Source organism: Protopterus annectens, chromosome 7.part0 (assembly GCF_019279795.1).
Source record: "Protopterus annectens isolate FY-2018-M chromosome 7.part0, PAN1.0, whole genome shotgun sequence".
Classification (NCBI taxonomy): Eukaryota; Metazoa; Chordata; order Ceratodontiformes; family Protopteridae; genus Protopterus; species Protopterus annectens.
This window is the reverse complement of record NC_056739.1, coordinates 1,528,673,168-1,528,699,772: the sequence shown is the minus strand read 5'-3', so window position 1 is coordinate 1,528,699,772 and position 26,605 is coordinate 1,528,673,168. Positions and strand designations below refer to the sequence as shown.

Below are 26,605 nucleotides of genomic sequence, written 5' to 3'. Positions count from 1 at the left end.
AGCTACCGAATACTTCGAAAAAAGCTAAGTACCCCGTTGGGGACTCTCTCTTGCCTCAGCCGATGTCAGACAAAGTAAATAATTGTTTAACTTGTGGGAAACAAGTACCTCATAAGGATTTCCACTCTTACTGCCTTCTTTGCTTAGGCCCAGACCACGACGTATTAGCTTGTTTAGCCTGTGCCTCCTTCAACCGACGGACTCTTAGACGTCGGTTGGAGTTTGCAGAAGAGTTTTTTGGATCCGCCTTTGCATATAAAATGCCGTCGGAAACTCCGACTACGCATTTGGCCAAAAAATCGCAGGGAAAAGGACCGACACTCGCGGCCCGCGGTTTCGGCTGAAACTACGGTTAGGCCCTCCACGAGTGTCTCGGTTTTGGCTGAAACCGAGTCTTCGATTCTTCCTTCTACCGAAAACATACCTCCGACAACCGAGGCCAGAGAGGCCCCGGCTGAGTCGGCTTCAGAAATCCCTACCGAAGCTAGCGCACAAGAATTGTCCGACACCATTCCATTGGACATTTCTACTCCTGCACGTGGGGCAGCTAGGCCCCCTGCTTCTATGAGTATTAAGGCCTTCTCCAGGGCTAAAGCTGCCAAAATTTCCAAGGCTTTACCTGCCAAATTACTTCCCAGAGGCCTTCCTCAAGTTCTCAGATTCTCAGTCTTGCTGAGGACCTGATTTCCTTGATTAGGGGTTCCCAACCTCACCCAGACAGGGCCTCCCAACCTCCACCAGACAAAAGGCCTAGGACTGAACCCTCTGAACCTGTCTCCTCTGATTACTCCACAGATGGATCTGATTTGTCAGACCATCAGGAAGGTGCCTATTCTCCTTACGAGGATTCAGATGCTGAAGATTCTATCCCTTCTGCCTCCCCTCCTGAAGAATTTTCCTTTGGGGAAACCTTGCACTCTATGAGGGAGCATTTTCAATGGCAGGGTCAGGATTTTTCTGATTCTAGAAAAAAGCTAAGGACTTTTTTACATTTGCCCCAGCATAGGCCCTTAGCCATACCACCAGTACTAACTGTAATTGATGATGTGTATAATGATGTTAGTTCTGCACCTGATTCTCTTCCTCCGGCCCCTGCCAAACCTGACAGATATTACAGGGTCCCAGATTCTCACTTCCACCTATATAAAGCCCATGCTGCAGATCCAGAAACTATTTCACAGGGCCCAAAAGGTGTTGCAGCTACCACTGCCAAAAATCCCCTACCCTCTGACAGAGAATCTAGAGCATTAGAGAGATGGGGTAAAAAGGTTTATACATCTGCTACTCTTTCAGCCAGGGCTTTAAACTGTCAATTCCACATGATACAGTACCAGGAATATTTGTTAGATCAGCTGAATAAGAAGCTTTCTTCTCCTGAACCTTTAGACCGTAAATCCCTTCAGGATTTGGTACACAACTCTCAGCAGGTCAGTAATCATTTTTTAAAATGTGGCTATGATGCACTGGAGGCTTCATTTAGATCAGCTATGACTGGGGCAGTAATTCATAGACATGCCTGGCTAAAAGAGCAATCCCTGCCAGACCATGTCAAGGCTAAGCTCCTAGATGCTCCAATGGAGAAACAAAGTTTATTTGGCTCCCCTGCACAGGAGATTCTAAAGAAGGTGGAAGAAAAAGCAAAATCTGTGCAAACAGTAAAGGAATTTCTACAGGTCCAACCTCCGAGGTTTAGTAGAAACTGGCCTTCCAAGAATTGGTCCTTTCCAGACACCTCCAGAGCACAGAGAGGCAGGAATAGACGCCCTCGAGGCAGAGGTCAATCAAAAGGTGCTTATAGGGGCCGTCAGTGGCAGCCTGCCAACCAGAGGAGTACTGCCACAGCTGCAACTACAACCACTAGCACAGGACAGACACAATGACTTGACTCTGATTCCGCCTACCAGGGAACAACTGGAAGCTCCCTTGGGCGGAAAGCTGACTTTATTTTCAAAAAACTGGCATTGCATTACAAAGGACACATGGACATTGCAAACAATAGACAAAGGATACAGGTTTCACTTCCACACTCTACCAAATAGGAGCGGATTGCCAAACCTACCACCAAATCAGAAGCCAGAGGCTTTAAGACAAATCAAAAATTTACTTCAGATGAAAGCAATAGAAAGGGTACCATCTATGGAACAAGGCCAAGGATTTTACTCCAGACTATTCCTTGTACCAAGAAAAGAAAACCAATGGAGACCTATTCTCGACTTGTCCGCACTGAACACATATCTCATTGTACCAAAATTCAAAATGCTGACCCTATAGCAACTTCTTCCCATGTTGGGCAAGGAGTCTTGGCTGGTGACTCTAGATCTCAAGGAGGCATACCTGCACGTCCCTATCCGACCAGATTGCAGAAGACACCTCAGATTTCTTGCAGGATCAGAGCATTATCAATTCTCAGCATTGTCTTTTGGCTTATCTACTGCGCCCAGAGTATTCACGAAATGCCTGGCATCAGTAATTGCACATTGCAGACTACAGAGAATTCAAATCTACCCATACCTGGACGACTGCCTAATACAAGCAGACAGCAAGACAAAATTGATAAAGGATTTGGCCTATGTCATACATCTGCTACAGGCCTTGGGATACACAGTCAACATCCAAAAGTCAAGACTAGTGCCATCCCAAAGGATAACCTTTTTGGGTGCAGATCTGGACACAATAACTCAAATGGCTTTTCTCACAGAAGAAAAACAAAAACAACTTCCAGATTATTTCATGACTTTGACAAGACAAACTCAGCTTACTGCAAGGAAAGTCCTGCAGGCCCTGGGTTTCATGGCATCCTGCATAATCTTGATCCCACATGCCAGGCTGCATATGAGAAAATTACAATGGTACCTAAGGAATGCATGGTCTCAACACAGACACAGTCTAGAATCCATGATACCAATCATTCCATGCCTTCAAAAGGAATTTCTGTGGTGGGCTCAGGCCTGCCAGTCCAACAGAGGGTTGCCTTTCAAAAAACCAAACCCAAAGCAGACCATCACCACGGACGCCTCAGACCTAGGATGGGGAGCACACATGGAGGACAAATGTATCCAAGGCCTATGGTCTCAAGGACAGCTAAGCTTGCACATAAACCAAAAGGAGATGCTGGCAGTGAAGCTTGCACTCGAGGCATTCAAACCATTCCTCCAGCAAGGACATGTGCTGATAAGGACAGACAACACCACGGTCATGTGGTACATAAACAAACAGGGAGGCACGCACTCCTACCCTCTATGCCGGATGACAATGGATCTGTGGAACCTAGCCCTGAATCTCAATATCCAGCTGCAGGCCGTATTTCTACCAGGAAAAGAGAATTCACTAGCAGACAGCTTAAGCAGGACTACCACGGATGCTCACGAATGGATGCTGCATCCAGACATCTTCAAACTCATAACAAAAAAATGGGGATTGCCAGAGATAGATCTGTTCGCCTCCCCTCTCAACCATCAACTGAAGAAATTCTGCTCAAGGACATACCACCCACAAGCCTGGAGGGTGGACTCTCTCTCTTTCAGCTGGAATGCCCTGACAGTGTATGCATTCCCACCACTCCCACTGATGTACAAGGTTCTTCTGAAGATCAGGGAGGAACAGCCAAAGGTAATACTAATAGCTCCGGACTGGCCAAGACAACACTGGTATCCGCTACTGAAAAACATGTCTCAGCCGAACTCATGGCCTCTACCCCTATGGCCTCTTCTTCTAATGCAGAACAATTTCAAGACCGTGCATCCAAACTTGAAAACTCTGAAACTAACTGCCTGGAAAATTGCTTAAAACCAAACCAAACGGTCTTATCTCAGAGGGTCAAGGACATTATCCTGGAGGCTCGCAGACCCTCCACAAGGAAGGCGTACTCAGCTAAATGGAAAAGATTCCTCATTTGGAGCACATCAAAGGCCACAGATGTTACAGTGGCAAACCTAGCACACATCCTAGAATACTTAGCAGAATTGTTCCACAATGGCCTGTCTTACTCTTCCATTAAGATTCATGCTTCAGCAATTTCAGCAGAATACAACATGGATCCTCCCATCTTCTCTCACCCTCTACTCAGACAATTTCTGAGAGGGATCAAAAATGTTAAACCTCCAAGGAGACCCCCTCTACCTGCATGGGATCTCAATTTTGTGCTGGAAAAATTGACACTACCTCCTTTTCAACCAGCAGCAACACCAGACATACATTATATCTTGGAAAACTGCTTTCCTTCTGGCAATCACTTCAGCAAGAAGAGTATCCGAGCTACAGGCATTAATGGCAGTGCAGCCTTTCCTTATTTTTCACCAGGATAGAGTGTCTCTGAGAACCAATCCAACTTTCATGCCAAAGGTGGTATCCAGGGTATCCTTGAACCAAGCCATTCATCTGCCTACGTTCTTCCCTAACCCACAGAACAAAGGAGAGAAACTCTTGCACACCTTGGATATACACAGACAACTACGCTACTATCTGGACAGAACTAAAGCCAGCAGAAAAACTGACCAACTTTTTGTAGCCTATGCAACTGGGGTGCAAGGAAAAGCAATTTCCAAACAGACAATTTCAAAATAGATAGGAAATTGCATTCGCTTTTGCTACTCTTTTCATGGGAAGACAGCTCCTGAACATATCAGGCCTCATTCCACAAGGGCCACAGCCACCACTACAGCTTTCCTACGAGGGGTGGCTACCAAGGACATTTTAGAGGCTGCTACTTGGAGCTCCGTGCATACATTTGTCAAGCATTATAATCTACCTTTATACTCCAGATCCTGAGCAGGCTTTGCAACTGCAGTTTTACAGGGGATCTTAACTACACCATCCTTATCTTAGTACCTCCTCCCCCAGTTTGGCTATGGTATTCTACCCATATGTTATGACTGCAGATGCATCCTTGAAGGACATAGTACAGTTTTGTACCTACCATAAATGTAGATGTCCGATAGGTATGCATCTGCAGTCAGGATTACCCACCCTCCTTCCCCTCTGTGACATTCCTAGGGTGCTTACCCCTTTTCAGCTAGCTGGGGGAATTTGTTATGGTGTATTTGTTTGTATATATATATATATATATATATATATATGTATATATGTATATATAATTTTTTGCTACTGTTTGGAACATTCAACTTTTATCCAAATTTAGCCTTCCTAGAGGGCACCTGGCATCTGGGGCAAGAAACACTGAGGAAAATGGCGTCGGCTGATGCCTTTATACCCCAGAAGCGATGACGTTGGGGAAAGTGCGACATCAGCCGAGGCCAGACCCAGACTTTGGAATCCGGCCGACCGAAGGGCTGCCTGAGGCAGGACAACCCATATGTTATGACTGCAGATGCATACCTATCGGACATCTACATTTATGGTAGGTACAAAACTGTACTTTCTTTTTTTCCGTCTGCTGACTCTATATGTGTGCGCGTGTATGTATGTATGTATGTATATGTGCATACATATATATATATATATATATATATATATATATATATATATATATATATATATATGTATATATATATATATATATATATATATGAGTGTGTGTGTATAGAGTTTGCCTTCCTTATTTTTTCACAACTGAAGTGGAGAACAATTTCCCTAAATTGCTTTTGCATGTAGTGCACTGCACCAATGACACTTCAGTTCGCCTAACAAATTTTGTTTTGAAAACTTCATATACCACATGCTGTGGGGTTCCCCTGTGCTGTTTTTTTATTTACTTTACTCACTAGCAAAACCTCTGGCAGCTGCGGTTGGCTTTTTTTTTTCAGTTTCCATCAATATCATTTAACCCTGTTTTCCAGGATGACAATAAAAATGAATACTTTCTCTAGTGCTTCCTTTCCAGTCAACAACACAAAATCAATGAATCACAAATTCCTGTAAAATTCTAAATCAATGATAGGATATAATAAAGGTCAGAACAGTGGTAGATTTGCATTAGTGTTCCTGTCAAACTGCCGTTACATTAATGGCTTTGTTTTCACAATAGCAGTAGAAGGTATGGAATGATGCCAGGGCCATTAATACAACAAGCAACCTGTTCATTTATTTTTTCAGAGTTAACAGTATGAGCTTTGAATTGTACTGGCATTACTTTTTCTGTCAGCTAGGAAAATTCCTTTACCCTTACATTTTAAAAACAACTACGCTGAGATGGGAAATGAGATAATGTGATGGAAGTTCAGCATTTATATGAATAATTTTCTGTCTTATCTGCACCACATCTTGGAGTTTGCACTCTCCACTGAAAGAAAAAATGCAGTAATGCTATTATTGCTAAATAATGTTGCAAATTTTACAATCTTTCTAATGTTAGAAAGTGACATATTTCTTTATAGACCTGCATAATTTGTGCAATACCTCTCAGCTGATTTGATTTTACGATAATGTTGAAATCTTAGTGTACAGGTTTACTATTGCCCCTTTCATATTTGCTGATAATATTATATGTAAGAGCACAAGCTATTATACCATTGAACAAATTCTGTATATACATTTCCCATTAGTATCACATAAGATGTCCTCCTGACTCTGAGTTTGTAAAGCTCTGTCTCCAGGAATAGTTAGGAATAATACTGCAAGTAAGGATGATTAAAACAACAACAAAAACAACTTTCTCAGGCTAATTCTCACATCAAGTTCCCCATAATTCAATAAGCATGGCAAATTATCCACCCCTTTTCTAGCATGAAAGAAATAAAGCCATCAGCCTGCTTTAAGAGAAATTATTTTTATGAGGTAAAATCTTCCACTTTTTTGTCTGTTTCAGCACCTGCTTGCTTCTGTAACAATGTATGATCCCTTACTCTCTAAATCACTAGAATCTGCAGAATGTGCTCAGTTTTCTTAGTTTTTTTATTTGTCACTTTCTTGAGTGGACCTTCAACTTCCTTGCAGTAATAGCTTCAGTTACTAAGTGCCCTTGCAGTGATAAATGGTCACACTTGAAGGTACCTCTGAAAGTCCTACTAAACTTTCTCAATGTTGGAGATATTCCGGTGTGTGTAATATGAGCCCCCTAACCCCTCAACTTAATCTTCCAAGTCCCATGATCTAAAGTTAGTGCGCAAATGATCTGCCTAAGAAGAGGAGAAATCCTTTAGAGACGGCAAGAAGCATCACAGGCGTGTGCAGTACTCAGCTGAAAAAAAAAATGAAAATCTGCAAAAATTGCTTAGCAGAAGGCACAGTCAATGGCTAAAACCCTACTTTTACCATGGCTGAAACTCCTTTCACTTTTTCTGAGGTTTCCTTCAGTAGACCAAAGTTTATTTTCCTGTAGGATTCTTTCTCCAAAACAACCTCCCCTGAGTCTTCCATCTGATATGCTCCCCCCAAATCTGGCACACTGTTGTAATTTAAAATCTGGAGGGGCACAGTCTCTCATTAGAACTAAGACCCTAGGAAGTCCAGCTTCAGTGTTCAGGAAATCACTGCACTGTCATTGCTCTAGTCAACATTCGAAAGACACGACTGTCCATGTAACTCTGGCACAACAAGGGATTGCTTCAACTATGCCTGTTCTAGTAGTATCACTTTTACATTGGCTTTTTTTCAGCAGGTCAATGGTCTTTTCCTTCTGACATGCTTGGTGTTCTACCTGACTTGCACAACATTGCAAAGCTTGACCCATTGTCACAGTATTAAACTAGTCCCAGAATTGACTTACCTTTTGCCCTCTTCTGGTGGGTTTCCTGCTCCTGTGCATTAGCCAGCTGTGTTCCTAATCCCTTTGAGAATGTCTACCTCCAGTTATGTCCACCCTCCTCTACCTGCACCTGTAAATCATCCAGTTAAATAGAGCTACAAAGTTGCAGCAACTACTTCTGACTAACCAATGGCCACAAATCCAAGACTCTCCAAAAGCTCAACAATCTAGAGCCCTACAAGAGTATCGTCAGATATCAGAAGAAACCGATAATGAAAAAGGAGCCTCTTACCCTCCTCTGTCCTTGCTAGATGACTTCAGAGAACTTAACAGTGATATGATTTGGGGGTGGCTGTTCGACTTGTTCTCATCCCCAAAAAAGGGCAGCAGAAAGCTTGTAGGACAGTAGTTCAGTCATCCTAGGTGGTCCTTTCCCTTACTGGATATAGTCAAAGCATTATGAACTGTGCCTGGAAATACTTAGACCCCAGCATCTGAATCTAGGAAGGTAGGCTGTATATGTTATCCCCTAAAAAGTATGCATTTTGGCAGAGACTGTCCATCTGGTTAGTACCATCTCTGCAGCAGCCCTTTAGAGGAACCATACTCCTTAGCCTGCAGCTATTTGTTCTTTGGTCTAGGAGTCATGGGCTCCTGATGGATTAGGGAAGTGGGACTTTGCATCCTTCATCCTGCTCATGAGGCAAGAAACTGTTTTATTCTGATACTCTACATTCAACAAGACTATTGAGGTAGTATACACAGAGTTGTCCAGCACATGGCCTGTGGGTCACAACTTGGACCTCTAGATGCTTCTGTGTGGCCTACCAAGCTGGTGGAATATCTTCCATGTTTTTGTCTTGGAACTATTGGATGGGGCATAATTCCTAGCACTGAAGTGAAAATACAGATGTTATTCTACCAATTTGGTGGTCTATTAGTATAAGCAGTGAGTTCAACTTAGTGGCAGGTTTAGTTTCTTGATGACAGCTTCAAAGCACTGAGTTCTGGATGTAACATATGTATTTTAAAGGTATGTTTGTCTTCTTTAATTCCTAGCATGTAATCAGGTACCCCTGGGCAGTGATAATAATATGCAGTGTTCAGAGCAGCATTCTGTTTGTCTTTTTTATTAAGTTTTTATTGGATATGTTGTGGTATTGATGGTGTGATAGTTTGCAGCAGCAAGTTGAAGTAAATTACAGTGGCCATTATTTTGATAACTTCGTGATGATCAGCAGAAGTGGCTGTCTGAGGGGCACTCTGCTGGTGAAAATAAAGACAAGTTACAATTCGTATGTGAGATCATTGAGTTAAAATACATTACTGTAGCTGTTTTTGTTTTCACTTCTGTCATTATACAAATGTCAAAGTAGTACACAGAAGGTATTTTTACTTTTGAGGATTATGGAGGCAGGCTGCATGTGAAAGAACAGGTAATTGCATGATCACTCTTAAATGTTTATCAATACTGATGTAGGTTGTCAGGGATGCAATATATGTTTCTGTGCAACTCGATGAAATATATTGTTATGATCATTTAATTTCCCCACAGTCATATCACGGAGGTGTACATAGAAGGTGGCCATGTCATTACTGAATGTTGGTATGGCTTGGGGCATTCTATTTCTGCTGTTTGTCTGGTCAGGATAAAACCGATGAACTTCTGCGGGTTCTGTTCAAACAACTTTATTATGTACAAACACAGCAGGATTGAGGCTTAATAACTTTAACTTAGGTAAACTTATAAACAGATTATCTGTTACACTCATACACGTTCTCTCTCTGGCTGCACTCTCAAAATGGAAGCAGCACATGCTTGCTATTTGTGGATGTGCTGTCCTTGAAACGCTTCTTAAAGGTACAACCCACACACTGTTCTACATCCTCCCTCTTTGAGAAATGAGTCATGCAATACTGATGCCACTAACTGACATGCAATACATACAAATAATTTTTTGACATGCAATTATGCAGAACTAAATACATATAGACAGTTATGTCCAGGTTATGTATTTCACACTAGGTCTGGAAATACAACCAAATCGTGTGACATAGACATTAGAATTAGGTCTACCAACTGGCACTGTCTCTGCTGAATATTCAACTTTGGGGACATCAGGAACAGAAGTAAAGGTTAAGACACGTTCTGCAACAGGAACATTGCCTGGATTGCTGTGAGACCTACAGTCTGTATCACAGGAACAATGCTGCAGTAACGATTCTGATACAGGAAAATGATCTCTGCAATTTCTCCTGTACTCCACACCCTCAGATTCTATGAAGTAGGATGTCAGCTTAGCACATATACCTGTTACTTGACCAATCCATTCAAAACCTTTCGCCATTTGTATCTTTACTGCCTCTCCTTTTTTCAATGGATAAAGAAATCTGCTCATTTTTTCATAGCTGGACTTCTGGAAAGAACGCTTTCTGAATAGTTGGGCTCTGATTGTTCTATTGTTCTTTTCTTTAGGCCTCAGCAAACTGGAACTGATAGGCAATGTTCTGGTTTGCCTAGATCAGTGATGGCGAACCTTTTGGCTTCGGCTTGTCAAAAATTCTGAAAATGCGTAACTTGACTCTGCTTGCGTGTCACTCACCCCAATATAAAAAAATTAAAATAAATAAGAATAAATAAAACAGCATGGCTCTTAATGCACTGGGGATAAATCTCAACAGCATCTGGGACAAATCTAGAAATAAGAGGCATGGACAGTTTTAAACTACTGGTACTATTAATTTGAGACACTAACAGAAACTACTGGTACTATTAATTTGAGACACTAACAGAAAAAATGAATGTGAATTAATATACATTTTATGAAGTTAAATTCGTGTTTAAATCTAATTATTGTCATTGTTAAGTTTAAAAAGTTGCCAGTTTTAGGAGGGATTAAGAGGGACATTTGAGATTAATGTAAAACAGCAAACTCCTAGAAATGCAGACTACTTGCCCTTTGCAGAAGTGTAACCACACAGAGAAAACAATGTCAGCACTGCCCTTTGCAGACTCTGTTGAGAAAGTATACTGAAATAGTATTTGAGGTTAATAACTTCCTTGCCTCTGCAGCAGTGTTTTTGAACTGGCTTCTGGCACAAAATAATTCAATGCACTCCACACACGCAACAAATGGAAAAAGCAGTTTCTTTGGTAACCCAGGTGTTGGTGAATGGTGGTGTGTCACTCAAAATGTCATAGTGTGTCACCTTTGACGTGTCATAGGTATGCCATCACTGACCTAGATAGAAGTCTCTGAGCAGGCAAGCCAAGTATGTCATCACGGGGTATGTTTCTGAGATTGAGTAAATTCAAAAAGACATCGGTATTATCATGCTTTGACTTCTCTAGTAATTGCTTTGCACTCTGTACTGCACGTTCAGCTAGTCCATTTGACTGTGGGTATTCTGGACTACTAGTAACATGTACAAAGTCCCATTCTCTTGCAAATGTCAAACAACTGACTAGTAAATTGTCAGAAATAACTTTGTGTGGACTACATGAACTGAGAAATGATGTTTCAATTTGGTGATAAAGCACCGGATGTTAGGTTAAGTAGTAAATCAATCTCAAACCAGTTCGAATAAGAGTCTACCACCACTAAGTAATGCTTGTTTGTTCCTCTTGAATATATTAGTGGCTACTGTTGAGCAAGGTAGTTCAGGAACCTGACTTAGCTGAAGTGGTACTTTTTGTAAATGTGGTTTAATACTATTGCATAATGAACAAGAAGAAAGTACTTTATCAATATATTTTGCTAGAGAAGGCTAAAGTACTAGTTCTCTCGCCCTTCTGTTGGTAGATTTAGAACTTGGGTGACCATAATGTAAAATCTGTATATATTCACATTGTAAGGAAGCAGGAACAACAATTTTAGGACCTTTGAAAATAATGCCATCTTCCATCAACATTTCATCTCTGTAAGGAAAATAAGTTTGTACTTCAGGTGGTACACTAGATTGCTTTGATGGCCATCCAGCATTAATGAAGTGGTTGAGCTTTTGCAAAATTGGATAATTCTTTGTTTGATCTCTTAGCTCATCAAGTCTCGTGGTAGAACAATTACACACACTTCTATGACATCAAAGTCAAAATTCTCTGCAGTAAGCTGTTCCATTGTAATTCTGGGTATCTGGATAAGGTATCAGCCAGATAAAGAAGTTTGCCTTTTGTATAGACCATTTTGAAGTTGTACTTTTGCAATTTGAGCATCTTTCTTTGTAATCTCACTGGAGCAGTATGCATAGGCTTCTTTAAAAATTGTGACTAGAGGTTGGTGATCAGTCTCAGTCTGAATAGCTCGACCATAAATATAATCATGAAACTTTGAACATGCAAATACTATTGCCAATAGTTCTTTCTCAATTTGAGCATATTGCATTTCAGTTTGGGTAAGAGTTCTAGATGTATAGCCTACTGGTCTGCCCTCTTGAAGAATAACTGCACCAAGACCAAATTTTGAAGCAGCACATGAAAGAGTTACTGGTTTATTGACATCATAGTATCTTAATGTAGGTGGGATGGCAATTTTCTGCTTAAGGTCTTCAAATGCTCTCTGGTGCTGTTGCAACCAAGACCATGTGACATTTTTGTGTGTCAGCTCTCTCAAAGGTGCTGTCAGCTCACTGAACTCTGATATAAACTTGCCTAAATAGTTGACCATACCAAGAAAACGTTGTTGAGCTTTAACATTATCTGGGGCTGGCATCTCAAGAACAGCTGCTTGCTTGGACATGTCGGGTCGCAAGCCAATACTAGTAAATAAATGATCTACATATGTAACTTCTGGTAGTCTGAATTTGCACTTCAGAGGATTGAGCTTCCAAGTTCACTTCACATGCTCTGTCTAGAACTTTCCTAAGGTTTCTGTCATGCTCTGCTTCACCATTGCCTCCAGCCACTAAATCATTTACTATTATGGCACAAGGATAACCTGAAACAATATGCTCCATTGCACGCTGAAAGACTTCACTTGCAAAATTTATTCCAAATGGTATCCTTGAGGAATCTATATCTTCCAAATGGAGTACTGAAAGTAGTCAGTAATGAAGATTTGCGATCAAGCATCACTTGCCAAAATGAACTTTTTGCATCCAGGACAGAAAAAAATGGTGGCATTTGGTATTAGGGCTGCAACTTCCTCGACTGTACGCATATGATGATGCAGTCTGTTTAATGCTTTGTTTAAATCTCTTGGGTCAGTGCATACTTCGATTTTGTCTGAGCATTTTTTGGGGGCTGCTACCATGGATGACACTCATTCAGTATGTTCTGTAACTGGACAAATTATACCTTGCTGCACCATTTATCCAACTGAGCTTTGACTTTATTCTGCATAGCTGTTGGAAATTTCCTTGCTGGTATGACCACCGGACTGATCTTTGGTCTAACTTCATAGAATACACAACTGTAAGTTTGCCTGACTTGTCATCAAAAACATCAGCATACTCTGTGAGAAAATAGCTTCAGTAAAATTGGAACTGGGATATGTGCTTATATGATGAACGTCTTTGGTAAAGGAAAGCAGATTCATTCTCAAACTGTCTTTGAGACCCAATAATGACTGCACTGGTCTTCAGTTACATAAAATAGTAAGCTGTAGCAGTTCCTAGCCAAAAAACATGAAAGCACTACTAAGCCTTTTGTTTGAATTTTTTCACCTCCATAAGCAACAAGTTTTGCACAACTGGCCACATTAAGTTGCTCACCAGCTCTCACCATAGCAAATGTGTCTGCTGACATAACGTTACACTTTGAACCAGTGTCTACTTTGAACTCTGTGGATTTACCATTGAATTGGACAGTACAAAACACTTCAGTCTTTGCCAACAAATTTACTGCATCAACCTTTTCACCAGTTGCTAATACACCGTCCACATATAAAGCAGGGTTGCAGCTCTCTATATGATCAATTTGCTTTTTTGAGTGACCTTTCTTTAAAACCGTTTGTGTGGTTTACTTGATTTACAAAACTTTTGAAAATGGTTCCTTTTTTTTACATTTGTGGCATTGCTGACCAAATGCTAAACACTTTTCTCTTTTAGACTCATGACTGGCACCACAATTGCGACAGTTAACAAAGTTTGATTTGGGTTTTGCTGACTCTCCCTTGTACTGCATTGAACATGTCCTTCACACTGAACTAGTATTAGAACTTGCTGGAAAACTATGGGTTTCACCTGCCACACTCACTGGGGTTACAGCTTCCATGTGGTTAGGCCTGGTCCTGCTAACCATGTGTTGCATGCCGCCTACATTTGCTCTGGAGCCTGCTGAAACCATGCTCTTATCACATTCAAGCATACTTGTGTGCCTTTCTGTAACTTCATGGGTTTGACATATCTCAGTAGCTTTGCTCAGTGTTTAATCACTGCCACGAACCAAAATCTTTCTCACTGCAGCATTATTAATACCACACACAAGCCTGTCCTTTTATTAACTCAACTTTTAATTTGCCAAACCTACACGTTTTTGACTTTGTTTCTCAGGTTAGGAATATAAGCTGCAAATATTTCTCCTGGTTTTTGATCTCTTCTGTAAAACAAATGCCTCTCTAATGTAACATTGTCTAGGGGTTACACATTTCCCCAAATTTCCGCTTCAAACACTCTGGGTCTTCCCTTGATTCAGCCTGCACAACAATATGGCAGTTTTCCCCATCTCCTTCATATACTTTTGGTGCATACACAAATGAACACTCCTTCAATGGCATCTGACCCAGCTAAGTATAGCAAAATGAATGCCATGGTGCATGCATCTCTGTCAGAATAAGCTGCTTGTATAAAATTATCATACTCTTGCTCAAATATTCTCCAGTTCTCTGCAACATTCTGATCAAGTACAAGTGATGGCTTTCGAAATCCATCTGCCATGCCAACAAATTGTAGTAAAACACAATGCAAGCCAAGTCCAGTTGTAAGTATACGAACATGCACACATATACATATGCCAGAAATTTATGCCAGTATTTGTAACTATGCCCAATAGCACAACAAGCCTCTGAATAACTGAACTTTACGAAGTAGGTTTCCTGTTCACAAGAATACTCTTGAAATCACAGTACTGTAAGAAATCACCTCTTATCAATGTAAGAAACATTTCAAAATAACTGCACTGTGCGAATAAACTGGTCAGAAGAAGCTCAGAGTAAAAAACATTTCGAAGTAATTGCACTTTGTGAATAAACAGTACACAGCACACTGACACTTTCCCCAAAATGGCTGTACTTTGCTCAGTAACTCTGTACAGTGCAAAAAAACACTCTGTAATGGCAGTACTCTGCAATAATCGTTTTGTCAGTTATCTTAATTTTAAACATTTTGTTTGATTAATAAACTTTTTTTGTGCCTCTCGCTTGCTTAATAATGTGTTCTGTGCCCTTGTAATGCCCCATTTTATCTTTTTAATAAATAAACCGTTCATAAAAATTTTCATTACCTTTAGTTCATTTCTGGCTCTTATTTAATGCTCGGTCCTTAGTTTACCTTCACTGCTAACTCTGCACCTCATAGCAAAGAAAAGCAGTCACTGGAATCCCGGTTCTGACACCATGTCGCTCGGCTGGTCATGATAAAACAGACTAACTTCTGTGGGTTCTGTTCAAACAGCTTTATGATGTACAAACATATCATTATTGAGGCTTAATAACTAACTTAGGTAAACTAAACAAACTAGCTATTACACTCCTACATCCTCACTCTCTGGCTGCACTACTGAAGCGAACACGTGCTTACTATTTATGTGCATGTGCTGTCTTTGAAATGCTTCTTAAAGGTACAACACACACACACACACACACACACACACACACACACACACACACACACACACACACACACACACACACACACACACACACTATTCTACAATTTCTGACAGCATCAAGTTTATTTTCTTAGACTTTATGAACATTCAGGAATATTCTTTCCTGTCATCTCCGTATCTGGCCTGGTGGATATGGGCTTCCTAAGGCAGTGTAACAGTTGCCTCATGTTCACTGACAACCATTTAATTTTATACTATCTCATTGGAGGCAAGGCTTTTACACACATACAGACACACACACACACACACACACACACACACACACACACACACACACACACACACACACACACACACACACACACACACACACTACCAACACTAAGGAACATACACATAGACCCACATATGTGGAGGTACTCCTATGTAATCTACCCAAACCTTCAAGACCTCCTAAAAGCATCCCTCAGTGGGTCCTACACACACTCAAAAAGGACAGCACCTCAATAACATGTAACTCTTAAAATCATAGTAGCCCTGCTTCCAAGCCCATAAGACAACCCACCCACACAGCGAAACATTCTAGTTATTAGGGATATCATTTTAAGACCTACTGATGTCCCCTATACCAAGCTAAACAAAGAGAAGATCACAGTGAGCCAGTATCTGCTTAGATCATGCATACACTTTGGTATTTCTCTACAAGTACCAGCATGACACAGTCATAGTCCATGTGAATGTAAAGGACCCAAGACGTACCTCACTGGACTATATGAAGAGAGAGATGATGGAGTGCTCTGAATATGTGATCCAGGTGGGTACGAATTTAGCCTGGGGTATCATCCTACATTCACCAATGATGATGCCACAATAGCAGCAAAAAAATGATTGACTTCAGCAGTTGGCTTAGTTTCTGATTTCACAGCAAGGGGATCCAATATCTGTCAGCCTGGGGAGATATGATTGACAAACCACTATGCTTTGCCAGAGATGGTTTGTACTTGTCACCACCTGGCTCCCCGATATTGGCAAAAACTTAATTCCCATAGTGCCTTTTTTAGACTGTGCCAAGTTGTTAAACCCTCCAGGATAACAACTGTTACTCGTGACCGTCTAAAGGTACAGCTGCTCAATGCTAGGAGTTTAAATAAAAAAAATGCACTCTCTGGAAGCACTCCTCACCCTGGAGAATGCAGACATATATGCAATCATAGAAATATGGTTCAGAACCATGGAGAGGACCCCGGATATCAAGGACTACAATGCCATTCACACATTTTGATACCCCTCAACTCTGGATTATCAAACAAAGAAGGTGTCTGTGTACAGAAAGGACAAGTACACTGCTAGACTGATCCGTAGGTGTGACCCCCCCCTGTCCATATCCTTGCTATCTATAGGTCTCCTAACATGAATCTGGAAAACCACGCCTCCTACCTAAACCTACTGAAATCTGTTAACATTCAGCCTAACAGCATATTTATGGGTGACTTCAACAACCCTCCCACAAACTGGGAGACATATATAACTCGTACTTCACCTGCTCAGAGGTTTTTGGACTTCGTCATTGCAAACACCCTTGGTTAGCTCCCCAACTAAAAGTACAAATATCCTAGACCTGGTACTCATGAACATGGGGGCATGCTGCTCCCTCCCATGCATTAACTCCTCCCTGGTAAGATCTGACCACAGATTTATCTTTAGTATTAAAACTAACATAGAACCCCCATCAAACTCCAGACCTATTAGGAACTTTGCTAGGGCCAATTACCTCAAACCAAGTGATAGCTTATTAAACTTTCAAGCCCCTCAGAATCCAGATGACACTGATGCCTACTCTGTGCTGTACACAAAAGCACTGTACAAACACACACATAGTTGCATAGAGGAAGCAGTACCTGTGAGAGTCAAACCTATAATTAGTGGCAAAAATAAACCACACTAGTAGACCCCTGGCATAAATATGCTGTTCAACAAAAGGAAAAAAATTCTTCTCCAAAACCAAGATGAAAAAGACAAAACAGTGCAAAAAGATGCTCACCAGTCTAAACAAACAAATTAGAGAGCTGGTCAAATCTGCCAAAGTGAACTATGAGGCAAAGATAACCTCTCAAGTGAAAGCTAACCATGAAGCATTTTTAATTATGCTTGCAACCTCTGGGGAAACACTTAGCAATGTGCCAATCTGGGGAAACACTTAGCAATGTGCCAATTTAATCATGAATGGCAACACTTACACCCAGGTGACACTAATAGAAAACCTGCTGGCCAGCAAGTTCAGTTCAAACTTCTTCCCCCATTCCCAAAAATACCGCAACCACCCCCTACTGGTCATTTTCAGGGAACAGGTCCTTACTGTACTCATTAAAGCCATAAACACAGTATCCATGGGTCCCAACAGCATTCCAGGATGCTTCTTAAATAGCTTAAAACAGAATCTGTCAGTGTTGCAAGAAACCCTCTTTAACCATAGCCGCCAGATGGGCTTTGTCCCAGTGGAATGGAGGACTGCACTGGGGGTGGGGGAGGGGCATCAACTGACTCAGGGAACTACAGACCCATAAGTTTGACCAGTCTGATCTACAAGGCCAGCGAGAAAATGATCATTTACCTGATAAATAACGATATAGGAAATCTCCAAACACTGGACCAGACCCAATTTGGTTTTGTTAAAGGGAGATCTTGCCTGCTAAGTCTGGTGGACTTCTTCGAGAAAGTCACCAGGGCCATGGATGAGGGTAAAATGGTACATACCCCTTACCTAGTCCTGGCCAAAGCTTTCAATACATCCCCCACTTGGGGAGCATAGATAAACTTACTGAGTTAGGCATAAACCACTGTATCATCAGATGGATAGCAAACTGGCTCACTGACAGGACACGTGTCTGGATAGGCGAATCCACTTCCGATAAGAAACCTGCTACTGGTGGCATCCCACAGGGCTTAGTGTTGGGACCCCTCCTATTTGCTATATACTTCTCTGAAGTGAGGGCCAATGTTGGGGGCCTTTGGCTGATCAAGTTCACTGATGACTGTAAGCTCCGAGTAATCATTGAATCACCAAGTGATGGTGACCTCCTACAGGCAGGCTTAAAATGACAAACAACTGAGGCCAAAACCATGGTGTGAGACTGAATGCCAAAAATTGTGTAATCATAGCTTTGGTAAATCTCTCTGCAAATTTATAATACTGATAGCATGCCCCTAAAGGTAGACCCAATGGTGAAGGACGTATGAACACAGATACTGTCCTAAACTTTGACCACCAAGTAGCTACTGTAGAGAAGAAATCCTTTTGTTTACTGTTCAACTTATAAGTAAAGGCATGGCATCAAGGTCAAAGGAAGTCATAGTGCCATTGTACTCAGCCCTCATCAGGCCCATACTTGAGTACAGTGCTACCTGCTGCATGTACCTAACCAGGCACATACACCAATTGGATTGGCCTCAGCGGTTTCTCAATAAAAAATGTACAAAGCATAAGACACGTGTTATGTAGACCAAGTAAAGGCCCTATCCTTTTACTCCATCTCATATCGTGAGGGGATCCAGCCCTTGTGAAAATGTTATATATTCGCAAGAAAAATTATGAGGGTTAAATGTACCATGGGGGTCTATATTACATGTTCGAATGTTTGAAAACTTCAAACATTAAATAATCAAATAGTTCGAAGTTTCAAACCTCGAACATATAATAAAAAACAAAACAAAACAAAAAAAAACAAACTGAACTTACCTGACTAGTGTAGGCAGGGAGACAAGCCCCCAATCACCCCCAACGTGGGGGCCTGTGCCCCCCACACCCCCCGCTCTTTAAATATACCAATTCCGAGACCACACTATAGTGCAGTAAAGGGAAGATTTCCTTTATGTCTGGGGTGCTGGAGGGCTTGGCCCCCTGCCTACAGCCATTAGTTTTTTTTTTGTTTTTTTTTTAACATATGTTCGAAGTTTTATAACTTGTTGTTCCATGGCATTTGAATTTATGAACTCCAGGAACCTTTGGGCTAAAAAGTTGGGGCTTGAGTAATGTTCCCAGTCTATATTCGGGTAGTTGAAGTCACCCAATATAATGGTGTTTGGAGATACATTTATACCCTCCAGTGTCTTCAGGAAGGCTGTGTGGGGTTCCTGAGTTTGAGGGGGTGGCCTGTAGCTTGCTACAAATTGTAGAGCAGTTTTGCCTATGGTTAATTGCACCTGGATGGTTTCCGATGCTTCGTGCGTTGCCACCAACCTGGAGGTGTGGGTATCCTTGATGAATATGGATACACCCCCTCCTTTTGTGGTGTGGTCCGGGTTTTGGGGCCGGAACGCATGATATGAGGTAAAACCTGATAGTGCCGGGGTGCTCTCAGGAGCCTTGAACCAGGTTTCAGTTACAGCACAGACATTGATGTTCTCCATACTGAGAAGGGCCTCGAGTGCGTGCATTTTGAGATTTAGACTTCTGGCATTGAGCAGCATTACCCTTAGTTTCTTTCCATTTTTGTTTTCTAGGGTGGTAGGTTTAGAATTTGAGCCTTGCCTAAAAAAGGCACTATGGGGGTGGCAAGAGCCTTAGCCAATATCCGGAATCCCAGGGGTGACAGGTGCAAGCCGTCCCTTGCGAAGCGTGGCTTGTCAAGCATGTCATCCCAGGCAGACAGACACTGGATCCCCTTTGAATGACACCAGAAATTAAGCCAATTGTTAAAGCTGATCATCTTGTCTCTATGTTGTGGCATCATTCTTGGTGAAGGAAGGATACTGCTCAGGGTCAGGGTCATACCTGCCTGGGCTACATAATCAGAGAGCTCCTCTATGTCTCTTTTCATGTAGTCCAGGGAGGTACGTCTCAGGTCGTTCACACCAGCATGGACAATGACTGTGTCATATTTATACTTGCTGTGGAGTGACCCGAGTGCTTGTGTTATGTGGCGGATTCCAGCGCCCGATAGGCAGCTTACTGTGACCCTCTCCTTATTCAGCCTGGTGAGTGGGACGTCAGTGTGTCTGACTATGGAGTCACCTATGACAAGTATGTTTGGTGTTGTATTTGGCCTTAAGGGCTGTGACTGCTTTGCACACTGATTTTGTGGTTTATGTGTTCAGATCAGGTAATCCTGGACCACCTTGCTGTATTAGAAGGTTCAACTTATTCAACTTGACTCTTGCCCTCTTCCCCTCTCAGATAAAATCCTTCAAGTCTTCGTTAATTACTATCCACAACTTCTCCTCTGGTTGATAAAAATATGCCTAACCTGTGTATAACTAAAGGGACTAAAAACATTTTTACTCCATGTATCTTGCTATCAAAATCCATAGGCAAGTGCTTCCAGTTTTTCAGTTTTTGTATTATCTTTTGTTTGTCCTATCTCTAGCTGCCATAACAGAATCCTTTTAGGCCATACTCCTAAATAATATATTTATCATGTCCCCATGAATATGGGTATTGCTGAATCAATTCATGTGTAGGCACATAACTTACACCTATAGCTTTTGTTTTATCTTCATTAATTTTGTATCCTGAAAAAACTTGGAACTGTCTCAGAATGTTCCACAGCACTGAGGTGTCCTTTTCTGGTTTCATCAGGTACAAAATGTCATCTGCAAATAAAGCCAACTTTTCTTAACTACCATTGCAATTATATCCTCGAATTTCTAAAGCCAACATTTCTAGACTACCATTGTAATTATATCGTTGAATTTCTGAGCCCCATATTTTCTTTGCCAGTGATTCTAAATATAACGCAAATAAAGGGGAAACAGGACTCCCATGCCTAGTTCCTCTGCTCAGAGATGTCTTATCAGAGAGGAACCTTCCACTTTGATTTTTACCTCCAATCCCTCATATATCCTCCTAATTAACCTTATTGTATCAGGGGATGCAAATGCTTCCATTGCCCTACTTGTATCATCCCATCTTACACGTTGAATGCTTTCTCTGCATCAAGATCCACTGATGACATAACTATTTTCTTACATTCTACTTACCTCTGGGTCATCGTTGTTCTATTAATGTTTTCAAATGTTTGCTTCCCCTCCACAAAACCATATAATTCATAAATATCAATTTTGGCAACACCTTTGTCATTCTTTTAGCCATTATAGACATAAAAACTTTATAATCATGGTTTAAAATTGAAATGGGCCTATATGAAGCTGGATCTGATAGGTCTGTACCATCTTTAGGTGTTAGAGCCACCACAGCTTTTTTTCTGGGATTTTGGAGCATCCCCTCCTTTTAAAACACTGTTAATCAAAACCTTCCTGATCTTTATCTCTTTCTTCCCTCCTAGCTTCCAGCCTTATACCAAAATACCATCTTTTCCTGGAGATTTTCCTGCAGATTGGTTATACATCACCGCTTTTATTTCATCTCCTCCTGTCTTAATTGTTAATTGTTGAGCCCGATCTTCCTCCAGCCTTGGCATACACCATCCTTTCTGCTAACAAAAAAACAAAAACAAAAGAAGCTTGACTGCTACTCCCACATCTCGAGGTCTGCTCAGTCACACAGGTACATTTCAGCAGGGAACTTGGAGTGTATCCTTGTGATGTTGCCTAGGGCAACTGTATTATTCACATAAGGCTTACAGTGGATTGCTGTTCTATTTGTTATTGTCTGTTTTCTTATAATAGTAGTGAAAGTGCATTGTCCTACCCTAGAATCCATGCTTACAACCTGCTTTCTCAGCTGAATTTAATTTGTTGCATTCCTCTCTCTAAATTTTCCTTCACTCACTATGTTTCCTGTGAAACTGTAAGTGTCTGAGGAAAACTCCCTTGTAGAGTCATAGTGTTTTGTAGTACTTTACTCCATCTAAACAGCTCTACTGTGCCTGCAGTCTGGTGTAGCATATCCCATGTGCTTCCAAAGCATGTGTTAAATTGTGTTCCTATTACATAAAATAATTCCACTGACAGTATAACAGATAAAGACTCCTCCTGCTGGTGTTGGAGCAGTTTCCCGCTATGCTGCCTTCCCACCCCTGATTCTCCAGCCACCCTCTTGGCATTACATTTATAAGACCGGTTATCCATCCAAAACTCCCCCTATTTCCTTCCCTTCTTAAAGGCTTTACTGGGCTCAATACACAAAGAATTCCTAAACCTTCAGTCTGAATTTAAGCACTTTAACTTTCTTTCCTATCTTATATTTACTAACTACAGTGAGTACAACTTACACAGTCCACCGCACTTAACTATCTACTCCTACCCCCGTACCTCTCAACCTCCATATGAAAGAGTCAGGGACACCTAATTAACATAAAATACGCATATTCAGATAAGTATATTAATGGGCACGCCCACACATTCAGTTACACAAAGACAGTGTATCTTTTTAGAGCATTTTTTTTATTAAAAGAGCTGTATACATACGTAGACATGCTTAGTCAATGATTTGCCAGAACAACACCACATTTTAAGAGAAACGACAAAAAGTAAAAAAAAAAAAAGTATGGAGCTATACTTCCCCAACCTCTTAGTACAAGAAATCTGGACGAAGCATAAAATAATGGGGTGGACTAAGGAGACTCATTTTAAATCTTGCTCTGTCAACTTTGAAAAATACAGCAGTAACAGGATATGTGTTGGCAAATATTCTCTAAAGGATATGCAGTTCTAAAACTCAAAAGTCATTAGAGGCTTTAGTCAGTAAATTGCCAGAACAGCACCACATTTTAAGAGGAAAAGAAGAAAAAAAAGTGTGGACCTATACACCTCAACAACTTCTTAGTACCAGAAATCTGGAAGAAGCACAAAATAGTGGGGGGGGGGGACAAAAGACCAAGCAGACATTTTAAATCTTGCTCTATAAACTTAGAATAACAGGATGTGTGTTAGCAAGCATTCTCTAAAGTATATGCAATTTTGAAACTCCAATGTCTGTCATTAGAGATGTCAGTTCGTGATTTCCAGAAAACTCAGAATTTTAAGAGGAACAGAACAAAAATGTAAGGCAAAAAAAAAAAAACGGAATCCAACAGCCTATATAATTAACCTGTTGGCACAAGAAATCTTCTAAACTATAAAGCATAAAATCATATGGACCAAAAAATAAGGACATATTTTTAATATTGCTCCTAGCCCTGTACATGTCAGGATGGCCGAATGGTCTAAGGCACCAGACTAGAGGATTGAACTCCTTCCAATGTTCATGGGGATTCTGGTCTCCATATGGAGGCATGGGTTCAAATCCCACTTCTGACAGGTGTATTTTGGGATGGTGGCCTAATGGTTAAGGTGTTTGCCTTACAAGCACAAGGTGCAGGGTTTGAGTCTCACAATGGATAATTGGCTAGGCTTAAAATGTCTCGCAAGGGTAGTTAGCTTAGTACTAATCTAAGAACCTATCAACCCTTATAAAAATGCTGGCATAACAAGATATGCGTTAGCAAGCAGATAACACCACATTTTATAAGAACAGACAGAAAATAAAAACATATACCACTTCTACTAATAGCACACAAAAATCTTCTGGATGAAGCATAAAGTAAGGTGGGGGTAGTGTTAACAGATGTCCTCTCCAGAGTCGTAGCAATTTGCAAAAAGTGAAACTTACCTGCAGTCTTTAAAAATTAGAATGTGCAAATAAACCTAAGACCTAACGTGCAAAAAAATTCAGCCACTTCAACTCCTCTCTGATTTTACTGGACTGATCTGGTTCTTATCCTTGGGGGCAGCAGTAAATCCTTCCCCTTCAGTCTTCTTCTACTTCTTCTTAGGCACTGCAGGCAGTGAATCCTTCTTCCAGGTAGCTTCTCCCCTGGAGGCGCTCTCCGCTTCATGACTCTCAGTCCGTGAAGCAGTAGCAGCAAATGACTCTGCTCTAAGTAGGCAACAAGATGAACTACAGGCTTCTCCATTATGCCCTGCTTATATGTGGACTGCACTGACCTGATTGAAGACAAAAGAACATCATGTCTGCACGTCTGCATATACAAAGCAGGAAATGGAGAATGAGCAAATGGGATGCAGTACAGCGATTTTCTGATTGGTTAAGATGAGTACAGCCAGGTCATAGGTCGTTTTACCGCAAATAGAGTAGCTCTCAAATTGTACACTTAGGAGATTAAGCTTATTTAAGCTTAAAAATGGGTGCTCCTGAGGAATTTGGGACGATTGAGAGCTATGCCTACCCCTCTATATTCAATCCCCAGTGTTCTAGCTTCTCATTCTCTGACACATTTCTCTAGAAAGATGCATACCATGCTTCTCTTAAATATTACTGCATACTTACTCTTCCTGTTTTATCACCTTACAACTTGCCATACATCACTCAGTCTTGTACACATTTTTCCCACTGTGTGCTCCATCTTTAACCCTTCAAATCACTCCACCTCACCACTAATATAAGACTCGCCCAATCTTTACATCAAATTACTAAACACTTACACCTACCACACCAAATTAAAGCTAACTGCTACAGTTAAACCAAAACAAGCTTTCCAGACTGTCTTACCACTCTGTGGTAATATTCAACCCGACCCCAGCCACTCCTCCTATCCTGACTCTCCAGTATCCTCCAAAACTCATCCCAAGCCAACTTCCCCTTCTACCTGGCCCACCTGTCTCCTTCCAAAACAGGGACCACACCACCATCAAAACCCAACCCACCTGGTTCAAAGTCATCCAAACAGCTTAAATTAATTTCCTTAAATACTGCTAGCATCTGCAGTTAAAATTTTGGAAATCAATGCTTGGATCTCTCACAGTGCACCCTCTTGCCATAACTGAAACATGGCTAAAATCATGTATCTTTGGCTCTAAAATATCACTTCCTGGTTATAATATCATCAGAACTGGTAGAACTAAAAAAAAAAAAAAAAAAAAAAAAAGTGTAAGTGTGGTGGAGTAGCTTTGTTATACCCTGACTATCTTGAAACCCTACCCTACAGTAACCTATTCCCAAATTCCATAATGTTGAACTCCTCATCTCCCATCTTAAATGAAATAGTCATAAGCAGCTATCTATTAAAGTACCTTATATTCCCTAAGTAATAATGCTGCAACCCTAGAAAATATCCTAAACTGGATTTTGAGTACAATTTCTAATGAAAAGATAATTCTAGGTGACTTTAATTTCTATTGGCAGGTTACCCCCACAAAATATCCATTGATTAGCTTATTTTCTCCCCCACACGTTGTAACTATCCAAAAAACAATGGCTGAGTTCTCGACTGGATATTGGTGTCTAATTCCACTATGTATGTCTCCAGTGGTACCCTCTCTGAGTCCGTGAGTGATCACCTTCCTGTATATGCAGACGCACACTGTACCATCATGTCAAACAACACTTACTTAGAACATTCTATAACTTTACTATTTTTAACCCTGATACATTTAACAAAGCTCTAAGCTGGTTTATTCTGACAAATATTCCACGCAATGAAGCTACACAAATTTAACTCCCTTTTCCTGAAAACCCTCAATAGTCTTGCTCCAACTAGCATAAAATGAATAATGAATAACCATACTCTTTGATTATCCAGTTAAAGCAGGCACCTGATATGTGATAGAGATGGAGCTTGGAAAGGATGGTTAAAGTACAGGTCTCCCAAAGTCTACAACACTTTAAAGAACTACGTAATCATACTAAACGGCAGATTATCACAGACAAGAAAATCTGCTCTACTAACCCCTTACCCATATCAGTCTTCTAACCCCAAAATATTCTGGTCTACTGTTAATAACTAACAAACTCCACCTTGGAACATCCACCACTTGTAATCCTGCCCCAAATAACACTCCATCCGAAATAGCTGCTCAGTTTAACACATATTTTATAGAAAGCATTAAAGCCCTTACTAAAGATTTTCCTCCCAACATTCCTGACATATCCTCTCTTCAGACAGCAAACACACCCTGTTTCACCCTAAAACCCATCCCAACCTCCTGCATTAAATTACTACTTCTTAAACTGAAACCCTGTTCTCCTTCAATAGATAATGTCCCAACAGAATACCTCAAACTGGCTGCCAGTTCCATAGCCTATCCTGTGTCTTCTTTAATTAACAGATCTATCAAGGTATAATACATTCTGTCTCTATGAAAAAAAAATTCTTCATCATCCCCCTTTATAAAGGAGGAACCTTATCTGATATAACCAATTTTGGACCTATTGCCATATTATCCCTTTTGTCAAAAATACTGGAGAAGTGCATTCACAAGCATTTTTTTCAACATATTATTCAGGAGAAGCTTCTGACCCC

The 26,605-nt window shown here is 40.9% G+C and overlaps 1 protein-coding gene and 1 non-coding gene across 3 annotated transcripts in view; both read left to right on the top strand.

Moving 5' to 3' along the window:
* TAMM41 (TAM41 mitochondrial translocator assembly and maintenance homolog) overlaps positions 1-26,605 on the top strand; it is an 837,657-nt gene that overhangs the window by 82,160 nt on the left and 728,892 nt on the right. The window lies entirely within an intron of this gene.
* On the top strand, positions 23,491-23,603 carry TRNAS-AGA. Its single transcript has 2 exons — positions 23,491-23,528; positions 23,558-23,603. It is a non-coding gene; the product is annotated as a tRNA-Ser (tRNA).